Here is an 18,263-nt window from a genome sequence, read left to right on the forward strand (position 1 = left end):
TAACCCATCCTCACTGGCAAAAAGTGTGCAGACTTGGTCAATCTATCAACAATAACCTAAACTGCATCATGATTCTTTTGTGTATGTGGAAGTCCTGTCACGAAATCCATAGTGATTCTTTTCCATTTCCACTCAGGAATTGGCAATGGCTGTAGCAACCCTGCAGGCACTTGGTGTTCTGCCTTTACTTGCTAACAAGTTGGCCATTTGGCAACATATTCTGCAATGTCTTTCTTCATTCCTCTCCACCAATAGTGCTCCTTCACATTTCTGTACATTTTGGTTCCACTAGGGTGCATTGTAAAAGGTGAATCATGTGTTTCCTTTAAAATGGTCTGCCTCAGTTCAACATTCTTAGGAATGCACATTCTGCCCTTATATAACAACAAGCACTCATCATTTACTGATAATTCTAGCTTCTTACCATTTGAACCTCTTCCATTAACTTCACATACTTATCATCCTTCTGTGCAACTGCTTTAATTTGTTCTGCCAGCATTGGCTTCACTTGCCAAGTAGCTACCACCTGCCCATCTTCATTAATCTCCAAATTAGCATACAATGTCCTTAACTCATGCACCATGTACAATGGAGAAACCCTCAAACCAGCCATAGTCTTGCGACTTAAAGCATCAGCTACAACATTTGCCTTTCCAAGCTGATAGCCTATCAAGCAATCATAATCTTTTATCAGCTCTAACCATCTCCTCTACCTCAAATTTAACTCCTTTTTTGTGCCCAAGTACTTCAAACTTTTATGATCTATGTATATATAACATCTCTCTCCATACAAGTTATGTCTCCAGATCTTTAAGGCAAAGACAATGGCTGCTAGCTCCAAGTCATGTGTAGGATAATTCCTCTCATGCGGTTTAAGCTGGCGTGAAGCATAGGCAATGACGTTTCTATCTTGCATCAACACATAGCCTAATATGTTATGAGAAGCATCACTGTATATGGTATACTCCTTACCCAAAGTGGGCAAGGTTAAGACTGGAGCTTCAGTTAAATGCCTCTTTAACTCATCAAAACTTTCTTGGCACCGATCAGTCCACTAAAATTTTACATCCTTCCTAAGTAGCTTGGTCAGTGGAGATGCTAGCATGGAGAATCCCTTCACAAACCTTCGTTAATACCCGGCTAAACCAAGGAAACTCCGAACTTCTGTGACATTTCTAAGTGGCTTCCAATTACGAATGGCTTTTACTTTGCTAGGATCCATTTGGATACCCTCTGCAAATACAATATTCCCCAAAAATGTAATCTCCTTTAGCCAAAACTCACATTTCGATAGTTTGGCATACAACCGCTTCTCCCTCAAAGTCTGTAATACTATCCTCAAGTGCTTGTCGTGTTCCTCTGCATTCTTTGAGTACACCAAAATATCATCAATGAAAACCACAACAAACTGGTCCAAACATGGCCTAAAGATAGTGTTCATCAAGCCCATAAAAGTAGCTAGAGCATTAGTCAATCCGAATGGCATTACCAAGAACTCATAGTGGCCATACCGAGTCCTAAAGGCAGTTTTAGGAATACTTTGCTCCTGCACCCTCAACTGGTAGTAGCCCGATCTCAAGTCAATTTTGGAGAATACAGTTGTATCCTTCAACTGATCAAACAAATCATCGATCCATGGCAGAAGTTGTCTATTCTTTATGGTCACCTTATTCAACTGCTTGTAGTCTATGCATAGGCGGAGAGTACCATCCTTCTTCTTTACAAATAATACTGGTGCTCCCCAAGGTGACACGCTAGGGCAGATGAAACCCTTATCTAACAATTCCTGCAATTGCACCTTCAACTCTTTCAACTCAGCAGGTGCCATCCTATAAGGAGTGATGGAGATTGGTTCCACACTAGGCATAGTCTCAATTTCAAACTGCACCTCTCTTTTCGAAGGCAATCCCTGCAATTCTTCCGGAAAGGCATTCGGAAAATCCCATACCATAGGAATATCTTTAAGATTTGGACTCTCCACCTGGGTGTCTATCACATGAGCTAGATAAGCTTCACATCCCTTTCTAATCAGCTTTCTAGCAAGTGCAGCTGAAATGATGTTGGATGGCAATAACTGTCTCTCCCCATGTATCTCTATGTCTGCATACTCAGGAAGACCAAAAGTGACTGTCTTCAGTCTACAGTCGATCATGGCGTGATGCCTGGCTAACCAATCCATGCCCAAGATGATATCATAATCTCGGAAGGGCATGTCTTAAGTCTGACAAGAATGTATGTCCTTGGATCACCAAAGAACAATCCTTATACAATTTGTTACCCTAACCTCTTGCACTAAGGGGCTAGTCACTAGCACATCATAATCCATTTTCAAGCAAGGAATAGCAACAGAACATGCAATACTGGCATTAGCATAAGAATGTGTAGAACCAGGGTCAAACAACATGTATACATCTCTACCAAAGATGGAGAAAGTACCAGCTACAACATCTGATGTCTCAGTTTCCTCCCTTTGGCGCATGGTGTACACCCTGACTGATGCACCACTCTGCTCTGGTTGGCTCGCTGTGCCCGGCTGCCAGAAGAGTTACCTCTACCCCTGCCTTGACCTCTACTAGCTGTCTGTTGTCCTCTAGAAGCAAAACCATGAACAGATCCCTCAGTGGTGGTAGACAGCCCAGACCTGCGAGCACTAGTACAATCTCTAGCAAAACACCCACTTCCACCACAGTTGTAACAGGCTCCTATGGCCTTATAACATACTCCTCTATGATTCCTACCATAGGTCTTACAGGTACGAGCAGGAAAGGAACCCCTAGATGTCTACTGTTTGGATCTAGGTGGCCTCTGCCCTGAGAATCTTTCCCTACTAGATCCTCTGTTACTTGGTCCCCCAAAGCTCTTTCTCTTATCCGAATTGTTACTTAGACTCTGACCTGTAGGCTTACTGCTCTTCTCTTTTTTAGTGGTTACCTTCTCAGATGCCCCTTCCAGTTCTATCCTTTCCAATTCAAGGGCCTGTGATATTAACCCAGAGAAGTTGTCATGTTGAAACCCAACCACTTGCAATCTCAAACTAGGCCTCAATCGGCCTCAAACCATTTGCATATATCTCTACTGGTAGTAAGTAGGCTTCCAACATAGTGGATGAGGTGGGAAAAGTCTCTCTCATACTCGGCTACAGTCCTGTTCCCTTGCTTCAAACTAAGAAACTCTTGTAGCTTCATATCTACATATGTGTCGGGAACATACTTCTGTCTAAATTCTCCGAGAAAGTCATCCCATGTCAACATAGGAAGCTCAACCAAACTATGAGGAATGGTCTTCCACCACTTATATGCATCTCCATGCAGTAGAGAGATCGAGTATTCGAACTTCAAATCATCAGTGCAGTGCAGTTTCTTGAATACTCTATCCATTCGTTCTAATCATTGCTCAGCTTCCAATGGGTCCACTATACCCTTGAACTCTGTTGTCCCATACTTCATTAACTTATCATATTGACTAGCTGGGGATGGTGGTTTCACTAGAGGTGCCTGCACAGGAGCTTGGACTGGTATATTGCCAGCCATTTGCTGAAAGAGTGCAGCCATCTACTGAGCGAACTGAGCAGGAAACTGCATGGGTGGGATAGGTGCAGCCGATCCACTGGCATTCTGAGGAGCTGGGGCCTCCCCCTGTACCTCAGCTACTACTGATTACTCCACTATGTGATCCTCCTCTTCCATACTGAATCACAAAGAATTCTACTCCCTAGATAACCAACACAATGAGATTTCCCTCTATTAGTCCATATTTATGATGTAATGCACTATATGTATCAATTAATGACAGTTGAGCAGTTGTACTTATCAAAAATTTTCAAACATGTAATTTCAAAATTATATAAAAACCAAAGCTCTAATACCACTAAAACATGTCACACCTTATCCCTGGTAAGGCATGACATGTTCCCGTAGCATACCTAATGAATTACCGAACTCCACCTACCGATAACCCATTAGTTATGCTACAAAGAATTTTAAACAAATCATAGCTTTTATCTTATCAATTCTTTTGTGGAAAACTGCATGAGGATAGTTAAAATTCCATGTAAACAATCATTGGAAATAATGATAGACTAAATATTACAAAAGTTACATTTCCATAAGTATCAAAATAAAATACAAATAGTTACAAACTCAAAATACTTTAGTAATGCAGTACTTTTTAATACAAACTGCTCAATGTCCGTACATCCATACATATAGGTACAAAATACATCCATAGGAATCACAAGGGTATACCTAACGTAAATACCCACAATCAATACTAAAATGCTGCTTCCAAGTCTCTCACTCGGTATCTTTAACCTTTCCCTTACCTGCGACAGCATAAAGAAGCTATCGCTGAGTATATCACTCAGTGGTGCACAACTAATAACTTTAAAACCTAAGGTAAAACACAATTTGTGAAAGCATAATAAATCACATTTTTCTTAAGAATGAAAACTTCATAATAGTTCTAAGTCTATAAGAGCCATTTATTAGAATAACATTTCAAAAGAGAAATCACACTTCATAAATCACAATTCACAAGCATTAGTGTTGCCAACATCAATACACAGTTTAGGCCATGACACAAAATTTCACGATTAGTGCCGTGTTGTACACCACGATAAAGCAATCTCAATTAATGAGGGAAGGGCTAGCTAGCTAATGAGTACTCATGTAGTCTTACCCCACTAACCGTTATTAATGGGAGACATAATCATATTAAATATCAAACCCCAAGTAGCAGTTACTACTCGAGAGTTCCGAAGCGACTGTCATGCTAACTGTGGTTTCAAAACAACTTTCAAGTGTTTCTAAATCAATAATCACATTTGCAAAACAATAACATATTCAAATCATCATAAAACCTATAAAAGGGGTGGCAACAAACAAATTTCTCAAATGCAAGAGAAAAACCATACCTCATTCAAAATAAACTCATTCCAAATCAAACTCATTCAAATAAACTCATTCAAATCCATTTACAAAGTTAAAACAAAGAAAAATGTTAGTTGTGCACAAACCTTTAATAATTCTCCTTTCTTGTTACCTACTTCTCTTTGTCCATTCCAATTTCTTTTTCTACTAAAAATACACAAATAGAATACCTCAATACTAATCTCAATTGCTGCCAAGAACTTATTGCATGAATGTTTAATGCATCCCAAGTTAGCTTTGCAATTTTTAGAAAATTTTGGTTTTGGGCAGATTAGTGCCCTAATCTTTAAACCCAATTTTTACCTAGTTTCGATCAAAATTTGGTGAGGTGTTCTTCACAAAAATTGTTCATCTGGGTCTTAATTTTGTTTTTCTTTTTGAATCGCATAATTCGGAGCTGTGTAGCTCAAGTTATGACCAAAAAACAGTTATTGTTTATGTTACTGTTCACCCTGCAGTTTTAGTTCTGGTAGATTATCGATCCAACTTCATTCAATAATTTGATCAAGTTAAGTCCATAATTTGGTCTAATGTTCTTCATACGAAATGTTCTACTATGTCTTGGGTTTCTATCGGTTTAAGAATCACCTAAATCGGAGTTTTTTAGAGAGTTATGGCCATGAAAAATTTACTGTTCATATGGTAAATCTGAAGATTTCCAGATTTCTACAGATTCGGTGATTCAACTTTGCTTAGCAATTTAATTGGGTTAAGTCCATAATTTTGTAACACCCTCATTTTCATAGTCCGCACATCCTACTGTTTTGACTACTAATGTCTACCCCAAAAAGTCAGAATGTCTGGAACTACACTGTAATGACAATGAGGAAGCATAAAATAATGAAATATGTGATGAAAAAAATTAAGGAAAAATAAAATAGATAAAATGTGACTAAGTTAAACAAGCTGAACCCATAGCGATGGGTGACTGCACCGGAAAGTTACGGCGAGAACCATTAACTAGCCCTGGACCGCGGGGAATTCAGGGAAATATTTTCGGGACATAATTAAAGGTCTACTGATGTGTAATTGACATTGGAAATGTCAAAGAAAATTTAGTGAGTCAATATAAATGAAAAATGAAAATTAAAGAAATCGGCAGTATAAGGAGTAAATTGGTAGTAACGAAAAATCCAAAATATAACCCGAAGAGGGGCATCTTGGTCATTTGACATCTCGAGTTGACTTTTGACCTAAATTTCCATAAAAAATAAATAGTATTAAATTTTGAAAATGCCATGAAAATAAGAAAAATTACACATAATGTAAATAGTGAAAAATGAGGGCATAATTGCAATTAGGAAAAACTTGGATTATTATAATATTAATTATACTTAGTGGGGGAATTAGTGGACATATTTAAGGCCATTAGTGGACAAAGAGGGCAACAATAACATCTTCTTCTTCATTTTTCATCTTAGCCGAATTCCATTTCTCCCAAATTCTCCCATTGTCCTCCATGGCCATCCCACATGTAAGCTTCCTCTCCTCCATAATCAAGCCATGATTCCTATAAGTGTCTTCATTAAAAGTGGTGTACACATCTTGGGCAGAATATTGGGAGCAAAAAGAAGGAAGTTTGGTGAGGTTTTATTCAAGCTCAAAAAAGGTTAGTGCTTATTTTTCCTCCCTTGCTTAATTAAACTTTGAATTGATGTTGTGATGAGTTAAATTGTGGAGAAATTGAAATAATTGGATGAGTATTTGTGGGGATTTAAATTCAGCAGCCAAGGAAGTTTATGGGAAGTTAGTTAATTCTACTTGTAATTGATGGTTAGACATGTTAATTTAAGTAAATAAATGAATTAGAGCTTATGGGCATGTATGTTTGAAATGATAATTGAATTAGGGGTTTGAATAAGTGTTAGAGACTTTGGACAATTGAGCTTAAATGTGGCAGCCTTGAGGCACTTAAGGGATTGGTAATTCATGAATTTTATTGTTGAATTATGGTATTGATAGATTAGTGGGAGTGTATTGTAAGTTGTTAGTGGAAATTTCAAGTATTAACTAATTATTTGCAAGTATATATTGTTGACCTTGACTTTGTGAATTAGGGTTCTGTATTGATTAATAAGGACTTGAGTAAACTGTTGGGAATTTACCAACTTGACTTGATGAATGAGATTAAAAGTGTTATGAATATGGTATTGTAGTTTGGGAGAAGGAGGATTAAACATTGGAAGTGCAATTTGTGTGCAGGTTGTGTGATTGATAAAGGCAGTGTATAAATTAGGTTATAAGTGTAAAGTTGTGACTCCAATTGGTATGAGGCCAATTGGACATGAAACTAGACATAAAATAGGCCAACTTTCATGGAGAATTGTTGTCCAAATTCTACCTAGAAGTGACCTAAAAGAATGACCAAATCCTGAATTGCATGACATGAAAACCTAGAATTTTGACGATATGAACAGTAGTCAGTATTTTGGCCATAACTCACTCAAAAACAGGTCCAAATGACCTGAAATTTATACCATGGAAAGATTAGACATAGAGATACAACTATTATGAAGACACCAAAGCCCATAAATGACCATAACCCAGTCAAAATGCTTGCAAAAGTTGGGTTACAAAAACTGGCCAAATTGACTTTGACTTAAAAATGACCTAACTTTGCAATATAAGTGCAACTTGACCAGCAATAGTAAAATGATCATAACTTGGTCCATATAACTCCAAATGCCCTGAAACTAGTGCCAAATTTTCACTAAGACATAGGCCTACAATAATTGTATTTTGACCAAAACTAAGAAACTTAGGGAACTAGGTCAATTAACTTGATTAATTTGGCATACCAAATCTGGAAATGGTTCAAATGACCATTAACTCCAGCAAAGTGTTTTAAGTATAACTCCCACTAGAAGTCTTCAAACAAAATGAGCCATACCATTTTGGAAAGCTAAGAAATAGACTTTCAACTTTGTTTTAGACCTCTCCCTCACCTTATGAATGCAAGAAGCTCAAATATTGGATCAAAGCTACTGCCCTAGTTGAAAATCCTGTCACTACAAGACCATTGAGTCCAGTCCAATAACTTGGCCATAAGTAACTCTACAAGACTTAAAAAATTACAATAAAAAATTCTTAGTGACCACAAGTCATAGGGTAACATATCCTATGAAGAGTAATAGACCTAAATATAGCAGCAACCTACTCAAATAAAATTGGCAAAGTGTAATACTAAAACTGCCTAGTAAGGGAACCAAAATTCAAAATTGACCATAACTTGAGTTATACAAATCCAAATGACATGATTCAAAAAGGAAATTAAAGAAGACACAATGAGAAAAAATTTAATGAAGAGAAATCTATTAAATTTACACTGTAGCTTGGTCCAATAGATAGTAAACATTGGCCATGAAATCTGAATAATTAAAATAAAATGCAATTAGCTTTAAAATGAAATTGGTAACATATACAAATACTTAGAGACTATAAAATGTGACAAATTGGGAACATTAAAATTGACTCACTTAGAGTGCATCAAAGGTCAACATTATAGGTTGACTAATGAAATGAATTGAAGGAAATAGTACCAAGAAAATTTAGATATTGGATTTTATTGTCAGAAACGATTTAACTGTGTACTGAAACACTTTAAATTGTGTGTTTCAGTTGAAAAGGATATTGAAAAGCATAAGGAACATTCAGTCAAGGCCAAGAGGTGAATCATCAGAGGTTTGTGCACAACTATATTTTAATTGATTTTGTTCTGAATATTTTATACGATTAAATGACGTTATTTTCCTTATTTATTATGTTTATCAAGTATTGGATTTAATTTAATGATTATTGAAATTGTTATAGTATGTATGAATTTAGCTTTGTAAAATGGTATTTCTACAAGTATTAAGCATTGTTGTGGATTTAATAAATTATGTTTTGAAAAATTGTGATAGAATATGTTTTGAATTGTGATGGGCACTTTGCATGGAAAAATACAAATTTATGTTTTGAATTGTGATGAGCAAAAAAATTATTGGATATTGGAATTGACTTTGAATCGAATTGTGTTGTGATTTATGCTCACAAAAAGGATAAAGAGATTGATGATATTGTTTTGTATCTCACTATAGATGCTTAACTAGGTTATTACCCATCTCTCTCATTTGTTGAGGAGACAATGGAGTTAGCTTTGTTTTGATTACCATGGTACGTGCACAGGCTTAGATTCTCCTCTTATTAGAGGTTAGATCTAAGTTTTTATGTTATGGCCCTTTCGGAAGTTTCATTATTATGACGTGTACTGTGCACGATGATTTGACCTCCCCGACTATAGGGAGTTAGAATCACCTCGAAGATGGCCCTGCGGATTAGTCTTGCATAGTTAGTGAGATAAATAATGGTTTTTTAATAGTAAAGAATTTCGATTTCAAATGGGATTTATGCATAATTGATTTTGTTGGAATTAATCTTTATTTTCATGATTGCTGGAATTACTTTAAATGTCCAGTTGTGATTTGATTGAATTTCTTACTCAAAGTCATTTTAACTAATGATTTATATTATTGGCAATGAAGATTTTGACTTTTGGAATTTTGTTGAATTTTGAGACTTTCAAATTAATTGTTATAATTTTGTCAATGTATATTGTACTATGTTTTAAATTATAGTTGTGCACCACTGAGTTCACCACTCAACGATAGCTTTACATGCTGTCACAGGTGAAAAGAGCATAGAGCAGTTAAGTAAGCTTCTTTAAAGACACATTCATATCAGCTCCAGGCATATCATAGGTATACCCATGTACATAGGTTTTGATGTATGCATGTAATAATATGTATGTAAATTATTTGAGCAGTTGTATAAAAACTCTTGTAAAATATTTTGGTATGTAATTAAATGTAAATTTGAGATTTCATTTACCTGAATAATTTTGTAATATTAATTTTTGAGTCTTGTAATCAATAAAATGTTTCTTTTATGATGAGGTTGGTTTGAAAATGAATTGATTTGATTATTGAGATTGAATTGTGAGATGAAATGAAGTTTATTAGAGTTGCATTTGAGAAAACATATTGGGAGTGTTTTCCTTTTCAGGTTTGAAGAACTGTTTTCTCAAAATACAGTCGGCACTCTGTCGAAATTTTGAAAAATTTTTATAACACCAGATTTTAATCGATGCTTTAAATTTCATGAGAATTGTTTTAAAATCCCTTATAGCATATTTAATGGGTTACCGGTAGGCGAAGTACAGAAATTCATTAGGTGTATTACGGGATCATGTTACATCTTACGAAGGGGTAGGGTGTGACAAATTTGGCCTCAAGTTCTCCATGTGAAATGTTCTACTATGTTTTAAGTTTCTATCAGTTCAAGAATCACCTAAATCGGAGTTTTCTAGAGAGAGTTATGGCCATGCAAAGTTTACTGTTCATATGGTCAAATTCTGCAGTTCCAGAATTTTGTCTCTAAGTTCAAGGCAAGTTTTAGGTAATTTCTAGGCAGTTTCTGGGTTGAGTCTCTTCATGAAAATTCTAGCCCTATGTCTTAAGTTTCATCCCCAATTCATTTCACACTAATTGGAGTTGTGTAACTCAATTTATGGGCTATCAAACATACTGAACTCAATGTGCAAATTCTGCCCTAGGTTCAATTTTTCATTTCTTCAATTATTTCCACTAACCAACCTCAATTCACATTTAATTCACCCAAAATGACTATAATTGTCACACCTTACTCCTCTGTAAGGCATAACATGATCCCGTAGAATACCTAATGAACTACCGATAACTCATTAAGTACCTTACAAGGGATTTTAAAATCAATTTTTTTACTTTTTATAAGTGGTGAGCATTTTCTAATAGGTATTAAAACATTTAATTAAAGTTGAAAACTAGTTAAAATTTTTGGCTCATTTTATTTTTCCGCAAATTTTATAAAAATTTCAGCAGAGTACCGTTTATATTTTGAGAAAACAGTTCGTCAAATTCCTGTAAAAAACACTTCCAATAATTTGTCTCAACAACTTCTTCAAATTCACAATCATCCCAATCAATTTCAACACCATTTATCAATCTCCAAAAATTCAAATCCACAATTTCCAATATTCAACAATCATCAAAATACCATTAATTAATTTCATTCAATTTAAAACAAAATACTTCCATTCATATTTTATTAAAGATAAAATAATTTATATACATCATTACAAAAATTTACATTAAGAGTAATTCAAACTAAAATTTTTTACAAACTTTATACAAACTGCTCAAGACCAGTTTTACATGTCCATACCTTTACATACATTACATACATCAAAATAAATTTTTACAGTCAGGGTATAAAATATACCCGATAAAACTTCAGGGGAGGTGGCTCCACAATCCTTAGCAGCTCACTCTGCTGCTCCTCTAGTCTCGATATCTGTGACAGCAATAATAGCCATCGCTGAGTACAATGACTCAGTGGTGCACAACATACTAAAATAACCTTTATGCAGAATTTAAATCATATTTATTCAAAAATTGAATTGAACATGAAAATTAAATACAAAACATGAATTATGAGATTTTAATCCAAACAAGTTCATTTCGAAGTGTCAAAACCAATTTCATAAAACCCACAGTTATATCATGCCATTCGAAACAAATATAATCTCAATAGCCAGAGGCTAAGGAGAAGTCACATCACAAGGCTAGCTAGCTCAAATATATGGATATCCATTCAATTTCTTCTTCTACTGGCACACACCTCAACACTTAGCTAGAGAAGGAAATAAAATTCAAAACTGATTACCCCCACTAGTCATGCTAGTGAGGTGTTCAAATATATGGTCATGACACTGTGGTTTCAAAACTTATCTTAACAATTAACTAAACGTTGCCAATTCAAATATACACAAATAACTTTCAATAATTTAAATCAAAAGCATCATAAATACTTCATCATAATGATGTCACAATTCAATATTTCAAATTATTCAAAACAATATGCTAAAGAAAATTTACAGAAATTCTACGTTGTGCACAAACCTTATACGAGTCGCCTCTTGACCTTGACTCGATCTCTCGGGTTCTTTCCCGGTGTTCTTTTTCACTAGAACACACAGTTTCACAGTGTTTCAGTATCATAACTCATCATTAGTCCAAAAATAAATTTAAATTCACTTATACCTAGCTTTAATATGCTAAACTTGACGTTCTTTAAAATTTATGTTTCGGGGTTACTATTTACTACACTATTCAAGTCAATTTATTGACTTTCTAAGGCTTAATAGGTATGGGAATTCCAACTTCACCCACATACCACATTTTGGTTACTAAATTTATTTGTTTTGGTTGTTTACTCAAAATCTAAGTCTTTTAGGCAAATTTGCAATTTTTTAGTTTTAGTGTCTTATGTTGCACTATTCCATTGGTCATTTTTCTATTAGAATCTGATAAAACTTTCTTCATAGAAAATGTTCCCTATTGTCTTAACTTTATTCTCCTTTTTGAACCACTCCAATTGGAGTTTTTTAGCTCAAGTTATAGCCATTTGAATCATGGCTGCCGGATTAGACTTAACCCAGATTTCTGGGCACCAAACTGGTTCTGGCAGTTTTAGGTCACCAAATTTGGCTGGCCAAATGACTTGGTTAAGGGCATAATTTGGGTTTATGTTCTTCATGAAAGTTTTAGGTCTATATCTCAGCTGTCCACTAGTCATTTAGACCTACCTAGCCCAATTTATGGCCAAATGAACAAACACTGTTCATTTGGTCATTTTTGTACAGATCAGACTGCATAAATCTGGATTTGGTCAATTTATTCACTAGGTTTTGATCACTTTTTGGGCATGATTCCTAAATGAAAAATGTGTCATTTTGTGTCTATTTTCATTCCCAATTGGCCTTACACCAATTGGACTTGTAAATTTTCAGTTTTGGTCCCTTAAAGGGACCTTGGTCCTGCTGCCTGCAGCATGGCCATTTTCAATCCGAATTTAAACTCACTTCTAACACTGCCAACACATCTCAATTGGTCACAAATGACCATTTTTCATCTCAAACAAGGTCAAACACACCATTTGACTAATTCTCATATTTTTGCCTCCCAAACCCTAGGTGCCCAAAACCCTAATTCATGCAATTGATTAATTCATACCCAATTTACTACACTAATCACATATTCAACCTTAACCAATGTCAAATTCATGTCTAAACTAAATTGAACATATCAAAATTTCAAGGTACCATGGCTGGCCAAAATTTACATTTGGTCCCTCACAATTGTTTTTATTTCATTTCAACCATATTTCTAAGTTCTTCATGCTATAATCACCATTAATTCAACTAGAAAGTTAAGTTTAGTTTACTAACCTTAGTGCAGAAAATTTTTCCTCTTCAAACCTCTTCTTTTCTTCTTTCTTCCTTCTTAGACCTTGTTTTCTAGTTGCCCAAACACTTTTTAACCTTGGCAAGATTATTTTCTATGGTGGGATCTTGAAGTTTTCAAGCTCAAAGATGAGCTTTAATAGTGATTTGGTGAGGGAGAGTTGAGAGAGGGATATGGGGCGGCAAAGGAAGAAGATGGTTTTTTGTTTTTTTTTTTTTTCCTTTTCTTTTCTTAATGTTTTAGTCTTATGGAAGACCAAAAAATCAAATTAATTAAATTTATTAATTATATATTTATTGCATCATGCATGACCTCATGCATGATGTCATCACTTTTTACTTTTTCTTTCCTTTTTTTTATTTATTTTTCAATTAGTTCTTTAATTTAATTTTCGATTCTAAAATTTTCTTTTCTTTAATTTATTTGACAGTTAGGTCAAGAGTCAGCTCTCGGGGTCAATTGACCAAATTGCCCCTCGCCGGTATAACCCGGTTTGCAAATAATTCAATACTTCTTCCGGCTCCCTGAACTAATTATTTGACTGGCTTAACAATTCTTTTTCGTGATTTTCTCTTTTCCAATATGTTCGTAATAGTCCTAAGAACCACAACGTCACATTTTACGGTTTGAAATTTGAGTTTAAATCGACTTCGCAGTCCTTCCCAAGAAGGTCACCCATCGCTATGACTCTCGGCTCGTTTAACTTCTTATGTTCTGTTTTTCTTATTTATACTTAACTAATTGACAATTACTAATTATTTGTGTTTATGGCTTATCTAGTTGTCTTAAGTATGGTTTTAATCCCCTTAATTGTCCAGACTAACACCGGTCACCGAAATAGTGAAATATACCAGGCTATGCAAATAGGGGTGTTACAATAATTTAGCATTGACACATCAATGGCACTTCCTATGTCACACCCTACCCCTCCATAAGGCATAACATGATCCAGAAGTATACATAATGAATTATCAACTTCGTCTATTGATAACCCATTAAATACACTACGAGGGATTTTAAACCTTTTCTTACTTCTTTTTACAGTGGTGAGTACTATTTACAGGTGTTAAAAAAATTTTTTTAACTGAAGTGAAACCAGATAACACATTTGAAGTACTAACAATTTCTGTAAAAATTTTGGCAGAGTGCCATCTGTATTTTGAATAAAACAGTTCTTCAAAAACCTATAAAAAACACTTCCAATATTTTTCTCAATCCCAAACTCCAATATCCAATCAACACAATAAGTTTCTCAACATTTGCAAACTCAAATCTACAATAATTTTCCAATGTTTTCAAAAGCTGAGATAAAAGAAATATATCACAATATTTACAAGCCAAAATAATTTACAAACTTAGTTTACAACTTTAATGTACAATTTTAATTTACAACTGCTCAAAATCAAGAACAATATATACATACAGTGAACATACATTACAATACAAAATGCAAAATATGGTATACTCAATATACCCGATGAACTCTCAATGTAGCACTAGCAGCCTATTCTGCTGATCTGTCAGTCTGTCTACCGGCGATAGTAATGAAAAGCTATCGCTGAGCCAATGTCTCAGTGGTGCACAACATTAACAAAATGCAACTTTAAATCACAAATCATAAGTCGTACAAATAGTGGATACTTAAAACCATAGTTAAATTCAAAAGACAGTAAATGTCACAAAAAATTTAAACTCCATTTCACAATATCACAATAAATGTCAATAAATCACACACACAGCTTAATCATATTCCAAAGCTCAATTCATCCCAAAAGCCGATGGCTAGTAAGGAATAACATAGCTAGCTAGCAATAATATGAGTACTCATTCTATTCGTCCTCAACAGGCACAACCTCAACACTTCAGCCAGAGAGGGAATTCAAAGTCAATTCGTCCCACTAAACAAGCTAGCAAGGAATTCAATCAATATACATGATAGCTGTAGTTTCAAACCATTTGTAATGTTTTTTAAGCAATAAGTATCCATCAAATTTTCATTCAAACAAATTTTCACAATTCAAAATAATAATATACAAAATTCTCATAATTTATTTTAATTGAAAAGTCAAAAGAAATAACTGTTGTGCACAAACCTCTGATAAATGTCTCTTGGCCCTGACTCAGTGTTTCTTTCCCCTTCCCTGAGTCTTTGCTAACTGAAACGCACAATTTGAAGTGTTTCAGTACTCATTTAAACTGTCTCTAACAATAAGGCTTAATAATTAATTTATTGAATTCTATTATTTTCCTTAGTCAACCTAAAATGTTGACCCTCGATGCACTCTAGGTGAATTATGTTTAATGTTACCAATATGTCACATTTCATAGCCCTTTAGTGTTGGTACATATTACCAAATTCATTTTCAAGTACATTGCATTTTATTGCAATTTGTCAGATTTTGGTATACTAATTTGACCTAGCCAGATAACCTAGTTTCATCGGTTTTCGGGTTCCGGTCCAAACTACAAACTTGTAGGTCTATGTGTTATTGCACGCGGGGCAAAATTTCAGGTCATTCTAAGTTGTGTAGACCAAGTTATGGTCAATTTACCAATGCTGGACAGAATGCACCAAAATGGTAAGCTTAAGTCATTTTTAGGTCAATTTTGGTTCGGCCAGTTTTGGTACCTAAACTTGTGCAAGTTATTTGACTTGCTTCTGGCCATTTCTGGGCTTTGGTGTCTTCACAAGAATTATAGATATATGTCTAAACTATTCATGGTAAAAATTTTAGGTCAATTGGACCTGTTTTGAGTAAATTATGGTCAAAACACTAACTACTGCCTAAATGGTCAATTTTCAGGCTTTCAAGTCACTAATCCGGATTTGGTCATTTTTCAAGTCACCTTCTAGGCAGAATTTTGAAAAACTTCCTTCATGAAAGTTGGCACATTTTGTGCCTAGTTTCACCTTCAATTGGTCTTATACCAATTGGAGTCACACACTTAAGGTTTTAAGTCAAAATACACACTGCCCTACTACACACTTCTCATCACTTACCAATTACATATTCAACACTTACCAAACTACTTCCTTCATGCCAATTCTGGTTTGTACCTTACTATTAACACATATAACAACACATTTTGGTCATTTTGGACAACTTGTAATCATTCTCAATATGCACACTATAAAACAGAATTTTTCAAAGTCCATTTACACTATTTAACCACATGAACATACCCCATTTACATACCCAATTCCAAACCATTATATACATATTCATGTTGCCATTAATAACATCTTAAACAACCATAAACAAGTAAAAACAAGCTACACATACTGAATTTCCATGGCTGCCAAAATGTAAATCTCCATTAAAACATCAAACTTTAAAAATTCTTCCATAAATTAACTACCCACAGCCTTAGTTACACTTTTAATGAAATAAGAATCGAAAACACTCACTTACCACTTTTGAAGTTCTTCAAAACCTCACCAAAACTTAACTTTCTTGCTCCTAGTATGTTGCCCAAGGTATGGAGGTCAAGTTTAATGACCCAATTCCAAACCGTTATACACATATCCATGCTGCCATTAATAACATCTTAAACAACCATAAACAAGTAAAAACAAGCTACATATACTGAATTTCTATGGCTGCCAAAATGTAAATCTCCATTAAAACATTAAACTTGAAAAATTCTTCCATAAATTAACTACCCACAACCTTGGTTACACTTTTAATGAAATAAGAATCGAAAACACTCACTTACCACTTTTGAAGTTATTCAAAACCTCACCAAAACTTAACTTTCTTGCTCCTAGTATGTTGCCCAAGGTATGGAGGTCAAGTTTAATGAAGCGAGCTAGTGGAAAGAGTGACTTAACCAAAGTTGCATGGAGGTCCTTCAAGCTCGGCCATGGAGTTTTTCTCTCACTTTATTTCGGCTGGTTTGTCCCAAGGTTGAAGATGATAGAATTTTTTGTCCACAGGTTGATTAAAGATCCGCTTAAATGATGTTAGTGGAGCACTAATTGATTAAAAATCTATTTTAATGTTAAACTTTCTAATTTTTGCAATTTGGCCACCACACTTTCACTATTTACATAATGTATCTCATTTTAATTTTTCATTGTATTTTCAAAATTTAATATCATTTATTTTTAATGGACATTTAGGTCAAAAGACAACTCGGGGTGTCCAATGACCACAATGCCCCTATTCGGGTTGCATTCCTGATTTTTCGATAACACCGAATTTTGTCGTTTTCTCGATTTCTCGTCTTTCTTTGTACTAATTAATTAATTTTTCTTTGATATTTCTAATGACATTTATACTTCAATAGATGTTCATTTAATTCTTAAAAATATTTTTCAAGATTCCCCGCAGTCCAAGGCTAGTCAACGGTCCACGCCGTAACTTCCCAGTGCGGTCACCCATCGCTATGATTTTCGGCTCGTTTAACTTGGTTACATTTCATTGCTATTATTTTTCGTTTATTTTTCTTGTATTTCATTATTTTATATCTCCTCACCCATATCTAAGTGTAGTTCTAGGTATCCTAGCTGTCCGGACAACACTGGTCATCGGAACAGTAGAACGCACTACCGAACATAGGGGTGTTACAATTCTCCCCCCCTTAAAATAAATTTCGTCTCGAAATTTTATATGGCATCAGTTTCTGAATAGCTGTGGGTGCTGTCTCCTCATGTCCTCTTCACGTTCCCAAGTAGCTTCCTGGCCTGAACGATGGTCTAGATTTGGTGCACTGTCTTTACATGGCAATTTGACCAGGATGTGGCCACTGTTTGGCCACACTCCCACGTGGTGGATGAGTAGTTAGCTTAATGCCGTTAATATGAAGAACGTGACCAATTAAGCTATCTTAATGGATTTTTATGCTTTCATACTTAAGAAATTTTTTTAACTAGAATAATAACATGTGATTAACACTTTAATTAATTGATTAATATCATTAATGGTAGATTAATGTGATAATTATGTATAATTAAAAAATCAGTTTTTGTATTTAATATTTTTTTAATTAAAAATCATTAAAAATTATTGTG

At 34.7% G+C, this 18,263-nt stretch overlaps 1 long non-coding RNA gene across 1 annotated transcript; it reads right to left on the reverse strand.

Annotated features, from left to right (window-relative positions):
* Positions 1–11,020: 11,020 nt before the first annotated feature.
* On the reverse strand, positions 11,021–17,094 carry LOC131181670 (uncharacterized). Its single transcript, XR_009150167.1, has 2 exons — positions 15,343–17,094; positions 11,021–11,297 (listed from the first exon to the last, which is right to left on the reverse strand). It is a non-coding gene; the product is annotated as an uncharacterized LOC131181670 (long non-coding RNA).
* Positions 17,095–18,263: the final 1,169 nt, after the last annotated feature.

Source organism: Hevea brasiliensis, chromosome 7 (genome assembly GCF_030052815.1).
Source record: "Hevea brasiliensis isolate MT/VB/25A 57/8 chromosome 7, ASM3005281v1, whole genome shotgun sequence".
In the NCBI taxonomy this organism is placed as follows: Eukaryota; Viridiplantae; Streptophyta; class Magnoliopsida; order Malpighiales; family Euphorbiaceae; genus Hevea; species Hevea brasiliensis.